Raw genomic sequence first — 25,000 nt, 5'->3', positions numbered from 1 at the left:
ATCAGCCGTGTTAAATTTTGGTTAAAGTTAGTTTAAATGAGAACCATGTTAAATTTTGGATAAAGTCAGTTTAAATAAGAGCCATGTTAATTTTTTTGATTAAGTTAGTTTAAATCAGAACTATGTTAATTTTTTATAAAGTCTGTTTAAATCAGAGCCACGTTAAGTTTTTGATAAAATCGGTTGAAATAGGAACCATAGAGAAATATTTTTGATAAAGTCAGTTAAAATAGGAACCGTAGCGAAATATTTTTGATAAAGTCAGTTGAAATAGGAACCATAGTGAAATATTTTTGATAAAGTCAGTTGAAATAGGAACCGTAGCGAAATATTTTTGTTAAAGTCAGTTAAAATAGGAACCGTAGTAAAGTATTTTTGATAAAGTCAGCTGAAATGGGAACCATAGAGAAATATTTTTGATAAAGTCAGTTAAAATAAGAACCGTAGCGAAATATTTTTGAAAAAGTCAGGTGAAATAGGAGCCATGTTGAAATATTTTGGATAATGTCAGTCGAAACATCAGCCGTGTTAAAATTAGTATTTTGAATACCTCCAATTACCTCTGTACAAACCGTGTGTCACGCAATTGTACATAATTATTTTGTATATATTATGCTTGTATCTGCGCTCTTCCCTCGCACTAAAAAGAACCTGAATGATCATGTCTCCGGTTTTGCTCTGTAATATTGTCTGTCTCTCGAACATGTTATGTCTTGTTGCCTTGAGGTTTTGTATATAAAGGAGAGTGTTCCTTAATAAACAACTCAGTTGATTTCATCCTGCCTTTGAGTTCACAACCCTCTCTCGGCCGTCACATTGGTGACCCCAGAAGTCGACTCGCTCCCACCGCCTTCCACCCCAATCCCCCTCGCCCCTTCATCGTTGGTACTATGACGGACTCTACGGCAGTTGGTGCTGCGGCCGCTCCACTCAAACTTTCATCGTTTGCCAGCGGAGAGGCGTTTGCTTGGTTTCAGCGCGCAGAAGTCCAGTTTCGTATCAGGGGCGTGACTCGCTCAACCACCAAAGCGGATTATGTTCTCGCGGCGATACCCGAGGACACCTTCCCAGAAATATCCGACTGGCTTTGTGAACAAGGAGGAGACACCCCAATAGCGTATGACGCCCTCAAAACATACCTTCTGCAGCAGTACTCGCCGTCGCCAGCCGCCCGTATAGCAAAGCTTTTTCAGCTCTCGCAACAACCGTTGGGGGACCAAAGGGCTTCGCTTGCCCTGAGGGAGATGACCAGTATCGCTCGCCTTCAACCTGCCGCAGACGGCTCTCCTCGTGAGGTGAACCTACTTCGTGCCCTTTGGATATGCCGTTTACCCAAACCTGTACGCGCTGCCATACCCGATGTCGATAGTTTACCCATAAAGGACTTGATGACCAAAGCCGACGCCCTTATGGACAGCCACTTCAAGACCTCCATCAACGCCTCCACCCCTGACGACGAGGATGCCTATTCAACGTCAACCGAAGCTAACATGAATGCCGTAGGACATACACGCCTACCCCGTGACGTACCGAAGCGGCGACAAAGCCGCCCACCACCCACCAATCGCTCGCGCCCCAACGAACGATTTCTACAGCCACTTACTACCTCCCATCCGCCGCAGTTTTGCTACTACCACTTCAGATTCGGGGCAACCGCGAACAAATGTGCCAAGGATTGTCAGTGGCCAAAAAACGTGTAAGTAGGCCATCGTTTGTGGTGGTGGCCTCCCATGTTTCTAATCTTTTCTTTTTACAGGATGCAGGAACGGGCGTGCAATTTTTGGTAGACACGGGTGCTTGTCATTCTCTTTTGCCAAGGAAACTCTTCAAGGCACGACATAGTCTGTCTACATCTGCCGACGTCCGCTTGGTAGCTGCCAACGGATCTGCGATACCCACCTACGATTACGAGAACCTCACATTATCGTCGGAAACGGTAAATTCAATTGGAAGTTTCTCGTTGCTGACGTCACAATGCCAATCCTCGGTGCGGATTTCCTCTCTCATTTCCACCTTCTGGTCGATGTAGCCCACCGACGATTGGTCAACGCAGACTCGTACTTGTCGACACCTCTTCAATCCGCCCCCTCTAACCTCGCTCTCCACATCAGCGCACCCACGGATGCCTACGCCCACCTCCTCACGTCGTACCCAGAAGTTTTCCGTCCAGAACTTCGCCAAACGCCCACGGTTCCTACCAAGCACGGTATTCATCACCATATCAAGACGACGGGACCCCCAGTCTTCGCAAAATTCAGACGTCTGGCACCGGAACGATTGGCAGGCGCCAAACAGACGTTCGCCGAAATGGAGGAAATGGGCCTTTGCCAAAAGGCCTCCAGCCCATGGTCGTCACCCTTACACATCGTTCTGAAGAAAGACGGCTCCCTCCGTCCGTGCGGGGATTACAGGTGCCTGAACATGCTAACAGAACCGGATCACTACCCCCTCCCAAACATTGCCGACGTGACCTCCTACCTGCACAAAGCGAAGGTTTTCTCTACGCTCGACCTCCTGAAGGGGTATTATCAGGTGCTTATGAACCCCAGAAGACATCCCCAAGACCGCCATCACCACTCCGTTTGGTACATACACCTTCAATTACTCCTGTTTTGGCCTTCGTAATGCTGGGGCAACGTTTTCAACGTCTCATGGATGGCATCTTAGGGGACCTCCCTTTCTGTGTATGTTATGTGGACGACATACTTGTGTTCTCCTCCTCAAAAGAGGAACACCTCCGTCACCTGCGCATCGTGCTCGACCGCCTGCAACAAAACGGCCTTGTAGTCCGGTATGACAAGTGTACCTTTGGCGCCAACGAAGTGTCGTTCTTAGGGCACCGTATCACTCCTGAAGGAGTCCATCCCCTCCCTGAGAAGGTAGCAGCCGTTCAGAACTTCCCCGCGCCCTCGACCGTCAAAGCTCCGCAGGAATTCTTGGGCATGATCAACTATTATCACCGTTTTCTGCCAGCCATTGCCGCCACTCTTGCTCCCCTCTACGCCTCCCTCAAGGGCAAGCCAAAGGACCTGAAGTGGGGTCCCCTTCAAGAAGCTGCCTTCTGCAATGCAAAGAAGGCCCTATCAACTGCTGCGGCTCTCACTTTTTCTATCCCACACGCCCCTTTCCTTCTCTCCACCGATGCCAGCGACGTCGCTATTGGTGCAGTACTTGAGCAGGTGGTCAAAGGCTCGCCCCGCCCATTGGCCTTCTTCAGCAGAAAACTGTCCAAGGCAGAATCGGGTTATTCTACCTCCAATCGAGAATTGCTGGTGGTGCACTTGGCTGTTTGTCAATTTTGCCATTTCTTAGAAGGTACGCCCTTCGTCATTCGCACAGTCCACATGCCTCTGGTGCACGCCTTCACTCGACAGTCTGACGCCTGGTCCGTCCGTCAACGCCGACATCTCTCCGCCGTGGCTGAATACAATTGCACCCTTCAATACGTCCCTGGGAAAATGAATCCCGTTGCCGATGCCCTGTCAAGAAACACGTTGGCTGCCGTTCAACTGGGATTGGATTACAACGCCCTGGCTGAAGCCCAACGACAGGATCCAGAGTATCAAGCTTGTAGGACATCCTGCACGTCCCTCCGTTGGGAAGACTTTCCCCTCGAAGACTCCAACACCACCCTCCTCTGTGACGTCAGTACTGGTAGACCGCAACCTTGGATTCCTGCTCTCATGCGCCGACAGGTGTTTGATTTCATTCACGGCCTTTCACATCCCTCGTACCGCTCTACTGCACAGCTGCTGAAGGCAAAGTTCATTTGGCACGGCATTTCTAAGGATGCTAAGGATTGGGTCCGCGCCTGTACTTCTTGCCAAACTTCCAAAGTACATCGACACACGGATTCAGGAATGGGCACCTTTCCTCAACCTCAGCGTCGTTTCGCACACATTCACGTCGACGTTGTAGGCCCCCTACCCACATCACAAGGACATCGTTACCTGTTTACCGTCATCGACCGCTCCACTTGTTGGCCTGAAGCCATTCCCATGGAAACTGCAACATCCGCCTCATGTACATCTGCCTTACTCTCTGGATGGATTTCAAGATTCGGTATCCCTGAGCATATTACTTCTGACAGGGGAACCTCTTTCACCTCTCAATTGTGGACGTCATTAGCGAATCTCCTGGGCATTACCCTACATCAGACAACGGCCTACAACCCCACTGCCAATGGAATGGTTGAACGTTTTCATCGCACCCTCAAAGCAGCTTTGATGTCCCGCTGCAAGGATTGCAACTGGTTTACTCAGCTTCCCTGGGTCCTCCTGGGACTAAGGACCACTCCTAAAGACGCCCTCGACGTCTCGGCAGCTGAAATGGTGTATGGCGACCCGTTGGTCGTACCTGCCGATTTTTTTCCTTCTACAACCTCCTCCGACGATCTCCAACGCATACGTCACGTCGTGGGAAAATTTACTCCGTGCCGCCAGACTTACAAGCCCCCAGCGAAGCATCACATACCAACGGACTTGCACTCTGCAATGCACGTCTTCCTGCGCAACGACACTAGCAAGCCACCACTAACGCCCCCTTACACAGGCCCTTTCCTTGTGATCCGACGCAGTCCGAAAGCATTCCTACTAAACATTCGGGGCAAAGAAGACTGGGTCTCCATTGATCGTCTAAAACTTGCTTATCTTTTGCCAGATGACCCGCCTACAGTTCGCCTCTCTAGATCAGGGCGCCCTATTTAATATGTACAGTATGTCATTTTCAGGGGGGAGCCATGTACCAACCGTGTGTCACACAATTGTACATAATTATTTTGTATATATTATGCTTGTATCTGCGCTCTTCCCTCGCACTAAAAAGAACCTGAATGATCATGTCTCCGGTTTTGCTCTGTAATATTGTCTGTCTCTCGAACATGTTATGTCCTGTTGCCTTGAGGTTTTGTATATAAAGGAGAGTGTTCCTTAATAAACAACTCAGTTGATTGCATCCTGCCTTTGAGTTCACAACCCTCTCTCGGCCGTCACACTTCTCATACTTTTAAGATATCATTATCAATACAAACCTTGGATCTAAGTTGGAAATAATTGAAGAAACTCAATGGTAATGATGATTGATTGATTGATGAGTGTATCCAAAGGTTATCCGCAGTTTTATCATTGTAAAAAGTTCTTAAGAAAATTCAGTAAATAATATCTAGTCAATATATATTTTTTTCTGTAGATTTGATTCCTCATTGCCTCATGCCATCATTATGGTATTATCGTAAAATCCTTCTAAAGTTCCTGGGTCACTATCATGCTTTGAGATATTCTACTTGCTTCTCTTTTCCCTTTATAACATTGCAGTTCTTCTAGGAGAAGGGCACTCCAAACCATTGTTCTCTGGTCTTGGCCAGTGCCATAGCCTCTGAACCATGGTCTTCCACTGTGAAGGATCTGATTTAATGTTGTTACTGTTCTTGAAATATTTTATTTTTATTTTTTATCCTTCTCTTGTAGTTTATTTTCTCTTTGTTTCCTATCCCCACTAGGCGATATTTCCTTGTTGGGGTCTTTGGGGTTATAGCATCTTACTTTTCCACCTAGGTTTATAGCCCAGTTTGTAATAATGATAATAATTAAATGAAAAAAAGAAATGCAGAATACCGTACTTTCAGCATCCATATCATTAAACGCCGAGCTGTGCCAAGCTTATTGAATATTTTAGTCAGTAGGGTACAATTTCATTAATTTTTTTCTTCATATTTTTTTTCGATCATATGTATGAAACTACTATGAATTATTTGTTATATTTTAAATTGCAAATCATAGTAAATTTTAGCCAGATGAATTTGTTTGTCGACATAAATGCAGGTATATATATATATATATATATGTATATATATATATATATATATATATACATATATATATATATATTATACATATATATATATATATATATATGTATATATATATATATATATATATACATATATATATATATATATATATATAAATAACACAAAAACGAGACACTTATAGCCATGAAAGACTTTTACATGATCATAAGTTCTCAGATCTGAGATTCTTTTTCTTCTTTTTTTTTCAAAACAGATTTTCTTGTTTTTTTTTGTTTTTTTTTTAAGATGACGTGTAAATCATACACACATGCTTTGTATCTTATATATTTTATTTTTTAAATTGCCTTATGATATAGCACATAATTTGTAAATGAAAATAAGACAAAAAATTATAAGTATCCAGTGATATCTAATTGACCGGTCACCAGGTGGATTATCAGGCTGAGAATGCAATTAGCCTTCCTAAAAACGTTTTAGATAAAGAAAACAATGAAAGTAAGATTTCAAAAGACTCACAGCCTCTAGTGTTTGTCTTCCAAACCCAACAGAAGATAATGGCATCCAGAATATGGGTAGAAAGTAAGATAAAGGAAAAGAGGGGAATTTCTCCCCAAAAAATGTTTCAAAAGTTTACCCGCAACTCTTCCGTTTTCCTCCGGATTTTGGCTTCTGGGATTATCGTTATACGAGGGTGGAAAATAAGAGAGAGAGAGAGAGAGAGAGAGAGAGAGAGAGGAGAGAGAGAATTGTGCTGATTGTATATTAATTACTTGAAATGTGATATTTATTCTCAATTTTTATTAGAGGTGTATATACGAAAAAATAATAAAGTTGAAGGGGAAGAGAGAGAGAGAGAGAGAGAGAGAGAGAGAGAGAGAGAGAGAGAGAATTGTGCTATGATGGTATATTAATTAATTGAAATGTGATATTTATTCTCATGTTTTATTAGAGGTGTAAATAACAGAAAAATATAATAAAGTTGAAGAGAGAGAGAGAGAGAGAGAGAGGAGAGAGAGAGAGAGAGACTGTATGGCATGTGCTATATTATTTGTACATAATAATTGATCGATTTTATAATTTAGGTAATTTGATGGTTATAAGTATGAGAGAGAGAGAGAGAGAGAGAGAGAGAGAGAGAGAGAGGAGAGAGAGAGAGAGAGAGAGAGAGAGAGAGAGAGAGACGGTATGGCTTGTGCTATGTATATGTACATGATAATTGATCGATTTTATAATTTAGGCAATTTGATGATTATAAGTATGAGAGAGAGAGAGAGAGAGAGAGAGAGAGAGAGAGAGAGACTTAACAATGTTATATCGACCTTCATGGGGAAAAAGCTTATGGATTTGAAAGATGACCTTACCTTTATAAAATTTTCTGTATTTGCATTAGTATTAAAACATTTGAATAAATATCACATTTCAAGTAATCTATCAAAGCACAAATCTTCGTTTAAACATTCTCTCTCTCTCTCTCTCTCTCTCTCTCTCTCTCTCTCTCTCTCTCTCTCTCTCTCTCTCTCACCCAATTTAACCTTTCCATTACTATCTAAAGATATGTCTCTATTACTTGCTCACATTTGCTCATTCTCGCCCTTTCTTCCTCTCACCCAAATTCACCCATCCTGACCCTATTCACTTACAGCTTCCTTCCTCGTCTGGCTCTTGTCATTTCCTTTCAGCAGAGTCATTGTATTTTATCCTGGGCTTCACAATAAAGTTCATCTTTTATGCTGCCTTTGTCCGCTTTTGTATAATGCGAGAGACAGAGCGCATTATAAACCCGTTTTCTATTTCATGATAAGAATGGAATCATGATGTGAGTGGTCTCAATGTGACGCGGCTGGGCTGACATGAGGTAGGGATTAGGTGTACCTGCTGTTAGGCGATTGCTGTGGGTTGCAGCTGGTGTTATGAGTAGTAGATATGGAGGGGAAAATGTAACCTTTGAGTGTTTAGAATAATAAAAATATGTTTGGGAGGCATGGAATGTTGATGTATGAGTTTGGCATTCTCTCTCTCTCTCTCTCTCTCTCTCTCTCTCTCTCTCTCTCTCATATATATATATATATATATATATATATATATCTATATCTATATATATATATATATATATATATACACAAATACACACTTGATTAACTCATTGGTGCTTCCAGGCAATATCCTTTGATATTTGCGCAGCAAAACACTTTTCAGAATCCTTATTCTGTCTGAGGTCGTACCATCGAAGACCAGGCAATTAAAATATTCATTGGTTTCTTGATGGGGGGAATCTTGCACCCTTGTTCGGGTGATCCCCTTTAGCTTTCGATCAATGGAAAGTGTGACGAGGTAAAATAGGATGAAAGAAAAGAGGGAAAAGGGGAAATAAATATAAAGGGCATTTATAGAAAGGTCCCGTCTCTTAGTTAGGGTAGTAGTGTATTTGCAAACCTTGGCCTTTTTTTTCTTTTTGCTTTGTAATATATTAAAAAAAGGTTTTATTCTTCTTTTTAATTATGGATGATTGTCATTTATATAATGCCTGAAGCCGATAATTTGATAAGTTTTGTGTAATTTTTAATATTAATTTTAGGGGGGGGCGATGAGTGGAAATCATATATTAGATTTACCAGATGGAGTATGTGACTAGTTTTTTTTTTTCTCTTTTGTTTTGAGATTTTAGAAACGTTTAATACACATTAGGTAGATAAGAAATAGGCATTGTCAGTGTTAATGCCTACTTAATATTAAAACTAAAGGGAATTATCAAGGATCCTTTTAAAATATGAAAAAATTTTATCATATTTTCAGTTGTTTACGCTCGATAAACAGTTCTTGAAAGACATGCATGGTCTCTGTACAATTAAAACAATTTTATTCTGTAACAAAAGTATGAGGTATAATTTATTTTCAATTTTTTTAGGTAGAAAAAAAAATCATTATTTACATTAGTTCCTTGGAAACGTTTCTGACTGGTGATCTACTGGACTGGTGTTCAAGACCCACTCAAGCTGGGTATTTTCTCACAATGTCTATGAGCTAAGGATATAGGGTTTGGGGAGCCTTTAGGTCCACCTGCTGAGTCATCAGCAGCTAATGTCCTGCCTTCCTTGGGCCTAGCTTTAGTTTAAAGTCTGGTGGGTGGAAATCATTTGTATATATGATCAGTCTCTTGAGCATTTTCACTGCCCCTTGCTTCTGCCATTCACGAGGAACCTTTAAACGGTCATAACAAGATTTTGAAGACATCTGGGGATTGAACGAGGCAAACACTAACAATTCTACCCTTTTGATATTGGCAATAAAAAATCTATTATGAAAAATATTCAATGTTTAATGGAGATTAAACGTTTTATCTCCAAAAGGAGCAGAGGTAAATAACGTTTTCTAAGGTATTGAAGAGAAGTATAAAAGACGAGAAACGTTTGGAAGGTTCAAAAATGTTTGTTTACTTCTCTTTTATTCTTTGGTTTTTGGATGCCAATGCCCATTATCACGTTAAGGTAAATAAAAGGGCAAAGGAGCAGATACTATTTGTGGAGAGAGAGAGAGAGAGAGAGAGAGAGGAGAGAGAGAGAGAGAGAGCTGATTCTTACAGCATCTTTCCTCTAGTTTGTGCAGGTCGTTTTTATTTATTTTTTGGTGATCCAACCAACACATTTCTTGAACCTTTTTTTTTTGGTCATTTAAGAACATAGATGGGTTAAGTAATGAGGTTCTCTCTCTCTCTCTCTCTCTCTCTCTCTCTCTCTCTCTCGGAGCAAAATTGAGAAATGGGGTTATTGCTACACTGTTTTTGCAAAACCGAAAATAGTTATATATATATATATATATATATGTGTGTGTGTATCTCTCTCTCTCTCTCTCTCTCTCTCTCTCTCTCTCTCCTTAATCCATTAATATGTGAAGATGTTTCTATCACTCCCTCACATTTGCTCATCTCGAAAGTGACCACTCCCAAAAATTTGAAACTATTCCCTCTTGACCTCAATGGCATTTGACATGCCTTTGTTATCTCGCCCTTTCTTCCTCTCACCCAAATTCACCCGTCCTGACCCTATTCACTTACCGCTTGCTTCCTCCGTCTGGCTTTTTTCATTTCCTTCAAGCAGTCATTGTATTCTATTGTATTTTATTGTATTTTATTCGGGGCTTTACAATAAAGCTCATCTTTAATGCTGCCTTTGTCAGCGTTTGTATAATGCGAGAGACAGAGCGCATTATATATATATATACACACACACACACACACACACACACATATATATATATATATATATATATATATGTGTGTTGTGTGTGTATGTGTGTATGAAATAACGAGGGGTGTGGGTCAGTTGTTGGATGGGTGATCATTATGGTAGATCTTTGGAAGTAGACACATTAGATTCTTTACTATTCTTGGAATGGGATGAGTGCCTAGAGCCCCGTCCTTAAATTACTTGTTTAAATCCTGAAATGTATTACATAATTTTATCCAATGTTCCGTGTATATAAGTACGTTTGTATATGTGCGTATGTATGGAATGTATTTATGTATAGAAATTTACAAGTTTAGATATATATTTAGCTTCATTTTATGCTCAATAAAGGGACAATATATTAAAGACCGACCAGAGAGAGAGAGAGAGAGAGAGAGAGAGAGAGAGAGAGAGAGAGGTGAATTGAAATATATTATTATTTTAGTAATTCGTGCAAGTAGAAATGAAACAGTAAATTAGTCATGAATGTATATGTTTCTCTACTTCTAATCATTCAAATCATCCGTACTTATATCCACATTATTATTGTTACTACTATTCTTTACATATTATTATTATTATTATTATTATTATTATTATTATTATTATTATTACTAACTAAGCTAAGCTACAACCCTAGTTGGAAAATAAGGATGCTATGAGCCCAAGGGCTCTAACAGGGAAAAATAGCCCGGTGAGGAAAGGAAATTAGGAAATAAATTAACTACTAGAGAAATAATAAACAGTCAAAATAAAATATTCTAAGAACAGTGACATTATAATTAGATATTTTATATATTAACTATTAAAACTTAAAAAAAGCAATGGGAAGAGAAACAAAATACAATAGTGTGCCCGAGTGTCCCCTCAAGCAAGAGAACTCTAACCCAAGAAAGTGGAAGGACATCTTTCTCTTTTCTGTTTTTTTTTTTTTTTGTTCATCTTGAAGTATTTTAAATCCACGAATATATTAATTGATAAAAGCTATTTTTGTTTATATGCTAAATGGAGGTGTTCTATTTCCTGTATTTGAATGAGTCATTTGATATTTGTTTGACCTCGAAGCTTTGCGTCTCTATAAATATAATATTCCCCAGTGTTAAGAAGCATTCTTGTCAGAAATATATCATTAATTTCAACGTCCATGTAAGATTACTTAGTCAGCGTTTGATATTTATCTCCGCCAACAAAGTTGGGAGGAGGTTATCTTTTTGCCCCCGTTTGTCTATTTGTCTGTTTGTTTATGAATAACATCCTGGTCACAATTTTGTTCAAATAGTCGTGAAACTTTCAGGGATTATTTGTTATGTTGAGACTTGGAAGTGAGTCAATTTTGAAAGTCCTAGGTTAAATTTCAAGTATTAAGTCGAGAAAAAGGTCGAGAAATAAGCGGCCGTGGCGGAGGTCTGCTCTCTCAGAGTGCCCCTATAGTTTAGTCATATACTTATGCTGTGTGTTTTCTTTTTCCTTCATGTCAGCAGTGTTGAGTGGCCTTCCTCGTCAAAAAATATATTATTAATTTTAACGTTCATGTAGGATATCGTGGTCAGAATTTAAAATATTTTGAACATATAATTAGGCTGATTTAGCATGATTTTCCGGTAAAAGGGCCGCGTCAGAGTTTCTTACCATCTAAGTACTTTGGTTATTAAAAAAACTTTCATATGGACATGCAAATTGTGAATATGACATATAAACTCTGCTTTTCCAGTTAGGGTTGTAGCTTAGCAAATAATAATATTAATAATAATAGTAATAGTTTGTAATATGATATTAAGAGGTCACCTTTAATCTCTCTCTCTCTCTCTCTCTCTCTCTCTCTCTCTCTCTCTCTCTGTTTGTCAGTGGTTACAACTAACATGCAAATATGTACATGCAGCTTTAATGCCAAATACTTACCTCTCTCTCTCTCTCTCTCTCTTCTCTCTCTCTCTCTCTCTCCTGGTTCTTGCTAGCAAGCATATGTACACGCAAGTATTACAGAAAACTATTTACATTATCTCTCTCTCTCTTTCTCTCTCTCTCTCTCTCTCTCTCTCTCTCCTCTCTCTCTCTCTCCTGGTTCTTGCTAGCATGCATATATACACGCAAGCATCACAGAAAACTATTTACATTCTCTCTCTCTCTCTCTCCCTCTCTCTCTCTCTCTCTCTCTCTCTCTCTGCCTCTGCTACTTGCCTATAAATACGTACAGCAGGTATTAGCATAGCATGCATTTTGAAAAAGCTCCCTCATTGTTAACCACGGGCTTCAGGAAAATTTGCATACGGGGGTTCAGTGAACGCTGAGCATAGAAGACACAGACGAAACATTTAGGAACGAACTCTAATATAAGAGGAAAGTTTCATCAAGGAAATATCATTAACATTTTGGAAATTGAGTATTTGTGTTGTGTTTGTTTGGGTATTTATACTAGGGTTATAGCTTAGCTTGTAATAATAATAATGATAATAATAATAATAATGATAATAATAATGATAATGAAATGATAATAAGAAATCTTCTAACCAGCCATTATCAGCATAAGCAATATTTTTTTTTGTTTGGTTACCTATTATTTATTTTATGTTTAAAGTTTTAAAGGCCGCTCATGAATGGCAAAGTTTAAGGGACAGTGACCTTGCCCTATCAAGCAGGAAAATGCACTAGAGACTGACCATATTGCATATGATCAGCCCCCAAGCCTCCTCTCCACCCGATCTATGGCCGGGGATGGCCAAGCAATGGCTGCTGATGACTCAGCTGATATACCTATAGGCTTCCACCAAAAAGGATGGTGAGGCTTTCATCGTCCAAAGGAACTAACGAGTTTGAGCGGGACTCGAACCCCATGGGCTAGTGGTTATTAGATGTTGTTATTATCGAATAAAATGCCTCTAAAAGGTCTTCTTCTGATGTCCCCCTACTTTTAGTTGTTTATAGACGTTATTTCCCTGGAAATATGATGTTGTTCTGTACAAGAGATAAAATAACAGGCAAAAAAGAGTTTCTGGACGACTGAATAACATTCATCCCTAATTGGAAAATTCATCTCTCTCTCTCTCTCTCTCTCTCTCTCTCTCTCTCTCTCTCTCTCTCTCTACTTTTTATTTGAACGAGTCAGGAATTTCCTTTGTCAAGGAGATACTGCATCTCGTCCTATCTTAATCTTAAGACGTCATATTAGAGAGAGAGAGAGAGAGAGAGAGAGAGAGAGAGAGAGAGAGAGAGAGAGATAAGCTCCTACAGTATAGGACATTGTTAGGTAACCTTAACAATAAGAAAGAATTTTCCTTTGTACTTAAAAGTAAAAAATATATGGACGAAGAAAATAAATAATTAAATGTGTAGAAAAACTAAGGTGAATTTAGAGAGAGGGTGAATAGAACATAGAAAATAAAAGCAATAAATATAATTAATAAAAAATTATTGTCTTTATATTTTAGACGGCATCTAAAGAAACGGGAATAAGAATTATTCAAATATTCACCATTGCTTCATCTTGGAAAAGAGATTATGTTTATAACTTTAGGGCTCTTCTTTGTGAATGTCTTCACAAAGGAATACTTAATTAAGCTCTGTCTTTGTGAAAGAGAAAAGGAGATTTTTATTCTCCCGCTCTTTTGGTGTAGGCTTACACAGTAGATCTGATGAGCCAGGTGCATGGGAAATGAGAGAGAGAGAGAGAGAGAGAGAGAGAGAGAGAGAGAGAGAGAGAAGAGAGAATATATGTCTATTACCAAGGGAAACTGGATTTGCTATTCTCACAAAAATGGATTGTCTATAGAAATATAAAGAGAGAGAGAGAGAGAGAGAGAGAGAGAGAGAGAGAGAGTTGATTGAGTGGTTCGGTCTGGTTATGAAGTTTATTAATAACGAAACGATAGGAGAGAGAGAGAGAGAGAGAGAGAGAGAGAGAGAGAGAGAGAGGTGGTTGAGTGATTCGGTCTGATTACGAAGTTTATTAAAAGCGAAAAGATAGGAAAACTTTGGCTTTCAATTAGAGCATCTATAAAATAGGAGCCGTGTTAATTTGTTTTGATAAACTTAGTTGAAATAGTAGCCATGGTAAAATATTTTTTGATGAGTTCATTTGAAATAGGGCTTGCGTTAAATTATGTTTGATAAAGTCATTTGAAATCGGAGCCATGGTAATTTTTTGGATAAAGTCAGGTTAATCAGAGCCATGGTAATTTTTTTTATAAAGTCAGTTTAAATCAGAGCCATGTTAATTTTTAGATAAAATCGTGTTGAATCAGAGCCATGTTTAATTTTTTCATAAAGTTAGTTTAAATCAGAGCCATGTTAAATTTTGGATAAAGTCAGGTTGAATCAGAGCCATGTTAATTTTTTTGATAAAGTTAGTTTAAATCAGAGCTATGTTAAATTTTTGATAAAGTTAGTTTAAATAAGAGCCATGTTAATGTTTTTGATAAAGTTAGTTTAAATCAGAGCCATGTTAATTTTTTTAGAAAGTCACTTTAAATCAGAACCATGTAAATTATTTGATAGAGTTAGTTTAAAACAGAGCCATGTTAAATTTTGGATAAAGATAGTTTAAACCTGAACCATATTAAACTTTGGATAAAGATAGTTTAAATCAGTCATGTTAAATTTTGGATAAAGTTAGTTTAATTCAGAGCCATGTTAAATTTTGGATAAAGTTAGTTTAAATCAGAGCCATGTTAAATTTTGGATAATGTTAGTTTAAATCAGAGCCATGTTAAATTTTGGATAATGTTATTTTAAATCAGAGCCATGTTAAATATTGGTTAAAGTTAGTTTAAATCAGAGCCATGTTAAATTTTGGATAATGTTAGTTTAAATCGGAGCCATGTTAAATTTTGGATAAAGTTATTTTAAATCAGAGCCATGTTAAATATTGGTTAAAGTTAGTTTAAATCAGAGCCATGTTAAATTTTGGATAAAGATAATTTAAATCAGAACCATGTTAAATTTTGGATAAAGTCAGTTTAAATAAGGGCCATGTTAATTTTTTTGATGAAGTTAGTTTAATTCAGAGCCATGTTAAATTTTGGTTAAAGTTAGTTTAAATCAGAACCATGTTAAGTTTTGGATAAAGTCAGTTTAAATAAGAGCCAAGTTAATTTTTTTTTATTAAGTTAGTTTAAATCAGCCGTGTTAAATTTTGGTTAAAGTTAGTTTAAATGAGAACCATGTTAAATTTTGGATAAAGTCAGTTTAAATAAGAGCCATGTTAATTTTTTTGATTAAGTTAGTTTAAATCAGAACTATGTTAATTTTTTATAAAGTCTGTTTAAATCAGAGCCACGTTAAGTTTTTGATAAAATCGGTTGAAATAGGAACCATAGAGAAATATTTTTGATAAAGTCAGTTAAAATAGGAACCGTAGCGAAATATTTTTGATAAAGTCAGTTGAAATAGGAACCATAGTGAAATATTTTTGATAAAGTCAGTTGAAATAGGAACCGTAGCGAAATATTTTTGTTAAAGTCAGTTAAAATAGGAACCGTAGTAAAGTATTTTTGATAAAGTCAGCTGAAATGGGAACCATAGAGAAATATTTTTGATAAAGTCAGTTAAAATAAGAACCGTAGCGAAATATTTTTGAAAAAGTCAGGTGAAATAGGAGCCATGTTGAAATATTTTGGATAATGTCAGTCGAAACATCAGCCGTGTTAAAATTAGTATTTTGAATACCTCCAATTACCTCTGTACAAACCGTGTGTCACGCAATTGTACATAATTATTTTGTATATATTATGCTTGTATCTGCGCTCTTCCCTCGCACTAAAAAGAACCTGAATGATCATGTCTCCGGTTTTGCTCTGTAATATTGTCTGTCTCTCGAACATGTTATGTCTTGTTGCCTTGAGGTTTTGTATATAAAGGAGAGTGTTCCTTAATAAACAACTCAGTTGATTTCATCCTGCCTTTGAGTTCACAACCCTCTCTCGGCCGTCACATTGGTGACCCCAGAAGTCGACTCGCTCCCACCGCCTTCCACCCCAATCCCCCTCGCCCCTTCATCGTTGGTACTATGACGGACTCTACGGCAGTTGGTGCTGCGGCCGCTCCACTCAAACTTTCATCGTTTGCCAGCGGAGAGGCGTTTGCTTGGTTTCAGCGCGCAGAAGTCCAGTTTCGTATCAGGGGCGTGACTCGCTCAACCACCAAAGCGGATTATGTTCTCGCGGCGATACCCGAGGACACCTTCCCAGAAATATCCGACTGGCTTTGTGAACAAGGAGGAGACACCCCAATAGCGTATGACGCCCTCAAAACATACCTTCTGCAGCAGTACTCGCCGTCGCCAGCCGCCCGTATAGCAAAGCTTTTTCAGCTCTCGCAACAACCGTTGGGGGACCAAAGGGCTTCGCTTGCCCTGAGGGAGATGACCAGTATCGCTCGCCTTCAACCTGCCGCAGACGGCTCTCCTCGTGAGGTGAACCTACTTCGTGCCCTTTGGATATGCCGTTTACCCAAACCTGTACGCGCTGCCATACCCGATGTCGATAGTTTACCCATAAAGGACTTGATGACCAAAGCCGACGCCCTTATGGACAGCCACTTCAAGACCTCCATCAACGCCTCCACCCCTGACGACGAGGATGCCTATTCAACGTCAACCGAAGCTAACATGAATGCCGTAGGACATACACGCCTACCCCGTGACGTACCGAAGCGGCGACAAAGCCGCCCACCACCCACCAATCGCTCGCGCCCCAACGAACGATTTCTACAGCCACTTACTACCTCCCATCCGCCGCAGTTTTGCTACTACCACTTCAGATTCGGGGCAACCGCGAACAAATGTGCCAAGGATTGTCAGTGGCCAAAAAACGTGTAAGTAGGCCATCGTTTGTGGTGGTGGCCTCCCATGTTTCTAATCTTTTCTTTTTACAGGATGCAGGAACGGGCGTGCAATTTTTGGTAGACACGGGTGCTTGTCATTCTCTTTTGCCAAGGAAACTCTTCAAGGCACGACATAGTCTGTCTACATCTGCCGACGTCCGCTTGGTAGCTGCCAACGGATCTGCGATACCCACCTACGATTACGAGAACCTCACATTATCGTCGGAAACGGTAAATTCAATTGGAAGTTTCTCGTTGCTGACGTCACAATGCCAATCCTCGGTGCGGATTTCCTCTCTCATTTCCACCTTCTGGTCGATGTAGCCCACCGACGATTGGTCAACGCAGACTCGTACTTGTCGACACCTCTTCAATCCGCCCCCTCTAACCTCGCTCTCCACATCAGCGCACCCACGGATGCCTACGCCCACCTCCTCACGTCGTACCCAGAAGTTTTCCGTCCAGAACTTCGCCAAACGCCCACGGTTCCTACCAAGCACGGTATTCATCACCATATCAAGACGACGGGACCCCCAGTCTTCGCAAAATTCAGACGTCTGGCACCGGAACGATTGGCAGGCGCCAAACAGACGTTCGCCGAAATGGAGGAAATGGGCCTTTGCCAAAAGGCCTCCAGCCCATGGTCGTCACCCTTACACATCGTTCTGAAGAAAGACGGCTCCCTCCGTCCGTGCGGGGATTACAGGCGCCTGAACATGCTAACAGAACCGGATCCCTACCCCCTCCCAAACATTGCCGACGTGACCTCCTACCTGCACAAAGCGAAGGTTTTCTCTACGCTCGACCTCCTGAAGGGGTATTATCAGGTGCTTATGAACCCAGAAGACATCCCCAAGACCGCCATCACCACTCCGTTTGGTACATACACCTTCAATTACTCTGTTTTGGCCTTCGTAATGCTGGGGCAACGTTTCAACGTCTCATGGATGGCATCTTAGGGGACCTCCCTTTCTGTGTATGTTATGTGGACGACATACTTGTGTTCTCCTCCTCAAAAGAGGAACACCTCCGTCACCTGCGCATCGTGCTCGACCGCCTGCAACAAAACGGCCTTGTAGTCCGGTATGACAAGTGTACCTTTGGCGCCAACGAAGTGTCGTTCTTAGGGCACCGTATCACTCCTGAAGGAGTCCATCCCCTCCCTGAGAAGGTAGCAGCCGTTCAGAACTTCCCCGCGCCCTCGACCGTCAAAGCTCCACAGGAATTCTTGGGCATGATCAACTATTATCACCGTTTTCTGCCAGCCATTGCCGCCACTCTTGCTCCCCTCTACGCCTCCCTCAAGGGCAAGCCAAAGGACCTGAAGTGGGGTCCCCTTCAAGAAGCTGCCTTCTGCAATGCAAAGAAGGCCCTATCAACTGCTGCGGCTCTCACTTTTTCTATCCCACACGCCCCTTCCTTCTCTCCACCGATGCCAGCGACGTCGCTATTGGTGCAGTACTTGAGCAGGTGGTCAAAGGCTCGCCCCGCCCATTGGCCTTCTTCAGCAGAAAACTGTCCAAGGCAGAATCGGGTTATTCTACCTCCGATCGAGAATTGCTGGTGGTGCACTTGGCTGTTTGTCAATTTTGCCATTTCTTAGAAGGTACGCCCTTCGTCATTCGCACAGTCCACATGCCTCTGGTGCACGCCTTCACTCGACAGTCTGACGCCTGGTCCGTCCGTCAACGCCGACATCTCTCCGCCGTGGCTGAATACAATTGCACCCTTCAATACGTCCCTGGGAAAATGAATCTCGTTGCCGATGCCCTGTCAAGAAACACGTTGGCTGCCGTTCAACTGGGATTGGATTACAACGCCCTGGCTGAAGCCCAACGACAGGATCCAGAGTATCAAGCTTGTAGGACATCCTGCACGTCCCTCCGTTGGGAAGACTTTCCCCTCGAAGACTCCAACACCACCCTCCTCTGTGACGTCAGTACTGGGTAGACCGCAACCTTGGATTCCTGCTCTCATGCGCCGACAGGTGTTTGATTTCATTCACGGCCTTTCACATCCCTCGTACCGTTCTACTGCACAGCTGCTGAAGGCAAAGTTCATTTGGCACGGCATTTCTAAGGATGCTAAGGATTGGGTCCGCGCCTGTACTTCTTGCCAAACTTCCAAAGTAAATCGACACACGGATTCAGGAATGGGCACCTTTCCTCAACCTCAGCGTCGTTTCGCACACATTCACGTCGACGTTGTAGGCCCCCTACCCACATCACAAGGACATCGTTACCTGTTTACCATCATCGACCGCTCCACTTGTTGGCCTGAAGCCATTTCCATGGAAACTGCAACATCCGCCTCATGTACATCTGCCTTACTCTCTGGATGGATTTCAAGATTCGGTATCCCTGAGCATATTACTTCTGACAGGGGAACCTCTTTCACCTCTCAATTGTGGACGTCATTAGCGAATCTCCTGGGCATCACCCTACATCAGACAACGGCCTACAACCCCACTGCCAATGGAATGGTTGAACGTTTTCATCGCACCCTCAAAGCAGCTTTGATGTCCCGCTGCAAGGATTGCAACTGGTTTACTCAGCTTCCCTGGGTCCTCCTGGGACTAAGGACCACTCCTAAAGACGCCCTCGACGTCTCGGCAGCTGAAATGGTGTATGGCGACCCGTTGGTCGTACCTGCCGATTTTTTTCCTTCTACAACCTCCTCCGACGATCTCCAACGCATACGTCACGTCGTGGGAAAATTTACTCCGTGCCGCCAGACTTACAAGCCCCCAGCGAAGCATCACATACCAACGGACTTGCACTCTGCAATGCACGTCTTCCTGCGCAACGACACTAGCAAGCCACCACTAACGCCCCCTTACACGGGCCCTTTCCTTGTGATCCGACGCAGTCCGAAAGCATCCTACTAAACATTCGGGGCAAAGAAGACTGGGTCTCCATTGATCGTCTAAAACTTGCTTATCTTTTGCCAGATGACCCGCCTACAGTTCGCCTCTCTAGATCAGGGCGCCCTATTTAATATGTACAGTATGTCATTTTCAGGGGGGAGCCATGTACCAACCGTGTGTCACACAATTGTACATAATTATTTTGTATATATTATGCTTGTATCTGCGCTCTTCCCTCGCACTAAAAAGAACCTGAATGATCATGTCTCCGGTTTTGCTCTGTAATATTGTCTGTCTCTCGAACATGTTATGTCCTGTTGCCTTGAGGTTTTGTATATAAAGGAGAGTGTTCCTTAATAAACAACTCAGTTGATTGCATCCTGCCTTTGAGTTCACAACCCTCTCTCGGCCGTCACACTTCTCATACTTTTAAGATATCATTATCAATACAAACCTTGGATCTAAGTTGGAAATAATTGAAGAAACTCAATGGTAATGATGATTGATTGATTGATGAGTGTATCCAAAGGTTATCCGCAGTTTTATCATTGTAAAAAGTTCTTAAGAAAATTCAGTAAATAATATCTAGTCAATATATATTTTTTTCTGTAGATTTGATTCCTCATTGCCTCATGCCATCATTATGGTATTATCGTAAAATCCTTCTAAAGTTCCTGGGTCACTATCATGCTTTGAGATATTCTACTTGCTTCTCTTTTCCCTTTATAACATTGCAGTTCTTCTAGGAGAAGGGCACTCCAAACCATTGTTCTCTGGTCTTGGCCAGTGCCATAGCCTCTGAACCATGGTCTTCCACTGTGAAGGATCTGATTTAATGTTGTTACTGTTCTTGAAATATTTTATTTTTATTTTTTATCCTTCTCTTGTAGTTTATTTTCTCTTTGTTTCCTATCCCCACTAGGCGATATTTCCTTGTTGGGGTCTTTGGGGTTATAGCATCTTACTTTTCCACCTAGGTTTATAGCCCAGTTTGTAATAATGATAATAATTAAATGAAAAAAAGAAATGCAGAATACCGTACTTTCAGCATCCATATCATTAAACGCCGAGCTGTGCCAAGCTTATTGAATATTTTAGTCAGTAGGGTACAATTTCATTAATTTTTTTCTTCATATTTTTTTTCGATCATATGTATGAAACTACTATGAATTATTTGTTATATTTTAAATTGCAAATCATAGTAAATTTTAGCCAGATGAATTTGTTTGTCGACATAAATGCAGGTATATATATATATATATATATGTATATATATATATATATATATATACATATATATATATATATATATATATATATATATATATATATATATATATACATATATATATATATATATATATAAATAACACAAAAACGAGACACTTATAGCCATGAAAGACTTTTACATGATCATAAGTTCTCAGATCTGAGATTCTTTTTCTTCTTTTTTTTTCAAAACAGATTTTCTTGTTTTTTTTTGTTTTTTTTTTAAGATGACGTGTAAATCATACACACATGCTTTGTATCTTATATATTTTATTTTTTAAATTGCCTTATGATATAGCACATAATTTGTAAATGAAAATAAGACAAAAAATTATAAGTATCCAGTGATATCTAATTGACCGGTCACCAGGTGGATTATCAGGCTGAGAATGCAATTAGCCTTCCTAAAAACGTTTTAGATAAAGAAAACAATGAAAGTAAGATTTCAAAAGACTCACAGCCTCTAGTGTTTGTCTTCCAAACCCAACAGAAGATAATGGCATCCAGAATATGGGTAGAAAGTAAGATAAAGGAAAAGAGGGGAATTTCTCCCCAAAAAATGTTTCAAAAGTTTACCCGCAACTCTTCCGTTTTCCTCCGGATTTTGGCTTCTGGGATTATCGTTATACGAGGGTGGAAAATAAGAGAGAGAGAGAGAGAGAGAGAGAGAGAGAGAGAGAGAGAATTGTGCTGATTGTATATTAATTACTTGAAATGTGATATTTATTCTCAATTTTTATTAGAGGTGTATATACGAAAAAATAATAAAGTTGAAGGGGAAGAGAGAGAGAGAGAGAGAGAGAGAGAGAGAGAGAGAGAGAATTGTGCTATGATGGTATATTAATTAATTGAAATGTGATATTTATTCTCATGTTTTATTAGAGGTGTAAATAACAGAAAAATATAATAAAGTTGAAGAGAGAGAGAGAGAGAGAGAGAGAGAGAGAGAGAGAGAGAGACTGTATGGCATGTGCTATATTATTTGTACATAATAATTGATCGATTTTATAATTTAGGTAATTTGATGGTTATAAGTATGAGAGAGAGAGAGAGAGAGAGAGAGAGAGAGAGAGAGAGAGAGACGGTATGGCTTGTGCTATGTATATGTACATGATAATTGATCGATTTTATAATTTAGGCAATTTGATGATTATAAGTATGAGAGAGAGAGAGAGAGAGAGAGAGAGAGAGAGAGAGACACTTAACAATGTTATATCGACCTTCATGGGGAAAAAGCTTATGGTTTTGAAAGATGACCTTACCTTTATTAAAATTTTCTGTATTTGCATTAGTATTAAAACATTTGAATAAATATCACATTTCAAGTAATCTATCAAAGCACAAATCTTCGTTTAAACATTCTCTCTCTCTCTCTCTATCTCTCTCTCTCTCTCTCTCTCTCTCTCTCTCTCTCTCTCTCACCCAATTTAACCTTTCCATTACTATCTAAAGATATGTCTCTATTACTTGCTCACATTTGCTCATTCTCGCCCTTTCTTCCTCTCACCCAAATTCACCCATCCTGACCCTATTCACTTACAGCTTCCTTCCTCGTCTGGCTCTTGTCATTTCCTTTCAGCAGAGTCATTGTATTTTATCCTGGGCTTTACAATAAAGTTCATCTTTTATGCTGCCTTTGTCCGCTTTTGTATAATGCGAGAGACAGAGCGCATTATAAACCCGTTTTCTATTTCATGATAAGAATGGAATCATGATGTGAGTGGTCTCAATGTGACGCGGCTGGGCTGACATGAGGTAGGGATTAGGTGTACCTGCTGTTAGGCGATTGCTGTGGGTTGCAGCTGGTGTTATGAGTAGTAGATATGGAGGGGAAAATGTAACCTTTGAGTGTTTAGAATAATAAAAATATGTTTGGGAGGCATGGAATGTTGATGTATGAGTTTGGCATTCTCTCTCTCTCTCTCTCTCTCTCTCTCTCTCTCTCTCTCTCTCACATATATATATATATATAGATATATATATATATATATATATCTATATCTATATATATATCTATATCTATATATATATATATATATATACACAAATACACACTTGATTAACTCATTGGTGCTTCCAGGCAATATCTTTTGATATTTGCGCAGCAAAACAGTTTTCAGAATCCTTATTCTGTCTGAGGTCGTACCATCGAAGACCAGGCAATTAAAATATTCATTGGTTTCTTGATGGGGGGAATCTTGCACCCTTGTTCGGGTGATCCCCTTTAGCTTTCGATCAATGGAAAGTGTGACGAGGTAAAATAGGATGAAAGAAAAGAGGGAAAAGGGGAAATAAATATAAAGGGCATTTATAGAAAGGTCCCGTCTCTTAGTTAGGGTAGTAGTGTATTTGCAAACCTTGGCCTTTTTTTTCTTTTTGCTTTGTAATATATTAAAAAAGGTTTTATTCTTCTTTTTAATTATGGATGATTGTCATTGATATAATGCCTGAAGCCGATAATTTGATAAGTTTTGTGTAATTTTTAATATTAATTCTAGGGGGGGGGGCGATGAGTGGAAATCATATATTAGATTTACCAGATGGAGTATGTGACTAGTTTTTTTTTTCTCTTTTGTTTTGAGATTTTAGAAACGTTTAATACACATTAGTTAGATAAGAAATAGGCATTGTCAGTGTTAATGCCTACTTAATATTAAAACTAAAGGGAATTATCAAGGATCCTTTTGAAATATGAAAAATTTTATCATATTTTCAGTTGTTTACGCTCGATAAACAGTTCTTGAAAGACATGCATGGTCTCTGTACAATTAAAACAATTTTATTCTGTAACAAAAGTATGATCTATAATTTATTTTCAATTTTTTTAGGTAGAAAAAAAAATCATTATTTACATTAGTTCCTTGGAAACGTTTCTGACTGGTGATCTACTGGACTGGTGTTCAAGACCCACTCAAGCTGGGTATTTTCTCACAATGTCTATGAGCTAAGGATATAGGGTTTGGGGGAGCCTTTAGGTCCACCTGCTGAGTCATCAGCAGCTAATGTCCTGCCTTCCTTGGGCCTAGCTTTAGTTTAAAGTCTGGTGGGTGGAAATCATTTGTATATATGATCAGTCTCTTGAGCATTTTCACTGCCCCTTGCTTCTGCCATTCACGAGGAACCTTTAAACGGTCATAACAAGATTTTGAAGACATCTGGGGATAGAACGAGGCAAACACTAACAATTCTACCCTTTTGATATTGCAATAAAAAATCTACTATGAAAAATATTCAATGTTTAATGGAGATTAAACGTTTTATCTCCAAAAGGAGCAGAGTAAATAACGTTTCTAAGGTATTGAAGAGAAGTATAAAAGACGAGAAACGTTTGGAAGGTTCAAAAATGTTTGTTTACTTCTCTTTTATTCTTTGGTTTTTGGATGCCATGCCCATTATCACGTTAAGGTAAATAAAAGGGCAAAGGAGCAGATACTATTTGTGGAGAGAGAGAGAGAGAGAGAGAGAGAGAGAGAGAGGAGAGAGAGAGAGAGCTGATTCTTACAGCATCTTTCCTCTAGTTTGTGCAGGTCGTTTTATTTATTTTTTGGTGATCCAACCAACACATTTCTTGAACCTTTTTTTTTTGGTCATTTTAAGAACATAGATGGGTTAAGTAATGAGGTTCTCTCTCTCTATCTCTCTCTCTCTCTCTCTCTCTCTCTCTCTCTCTCTCGGAGCAAAATTGAGAATGGGGTTATTGCTACACTGTTTTTGCAAAACCGAAAATAGTTATATATATATATATATATATATATATGTATCTCTCTCTCTCTCTCTCTCTCTCTCTCTCTCTCTCTCTCCTTAATCCATTAATATGTGAAGATGTTTCTATCACTCCCTCACATTTGCTCATCTCGAAAGTGACCACTCCCAAAAATTTGAAACTATTCCCTCTTGACCTCAATGGCATTTGACATGCCTTTGTTATCTCGCCCTTTCTTCCTCTCACCCAAATTCACCCGTCCTGACCCTATTCACTTACCGCTTGCTTCCTCCGTCTGGCTTTTTTTCATTTCC

This window comes from Palaemon carinicauda, chromosome 32 (assembly GCF_036898095.1).
Source record: "Palaemon carinicauda isolate YSFRI2023 chromosome 32, ASM3689809v2, whole genome shotgun sequence".
NCBI lineage: Eukaryota > Metazoa > Arthropoda > Malacostraca > Decapoda > Palaemonidae > Palaemon > Palaemon carinicauda.
The sequence above is the reverse complement of the archived record's forward strand: the minus strand, read 5'-3'. Positions refer to the sequence as shown.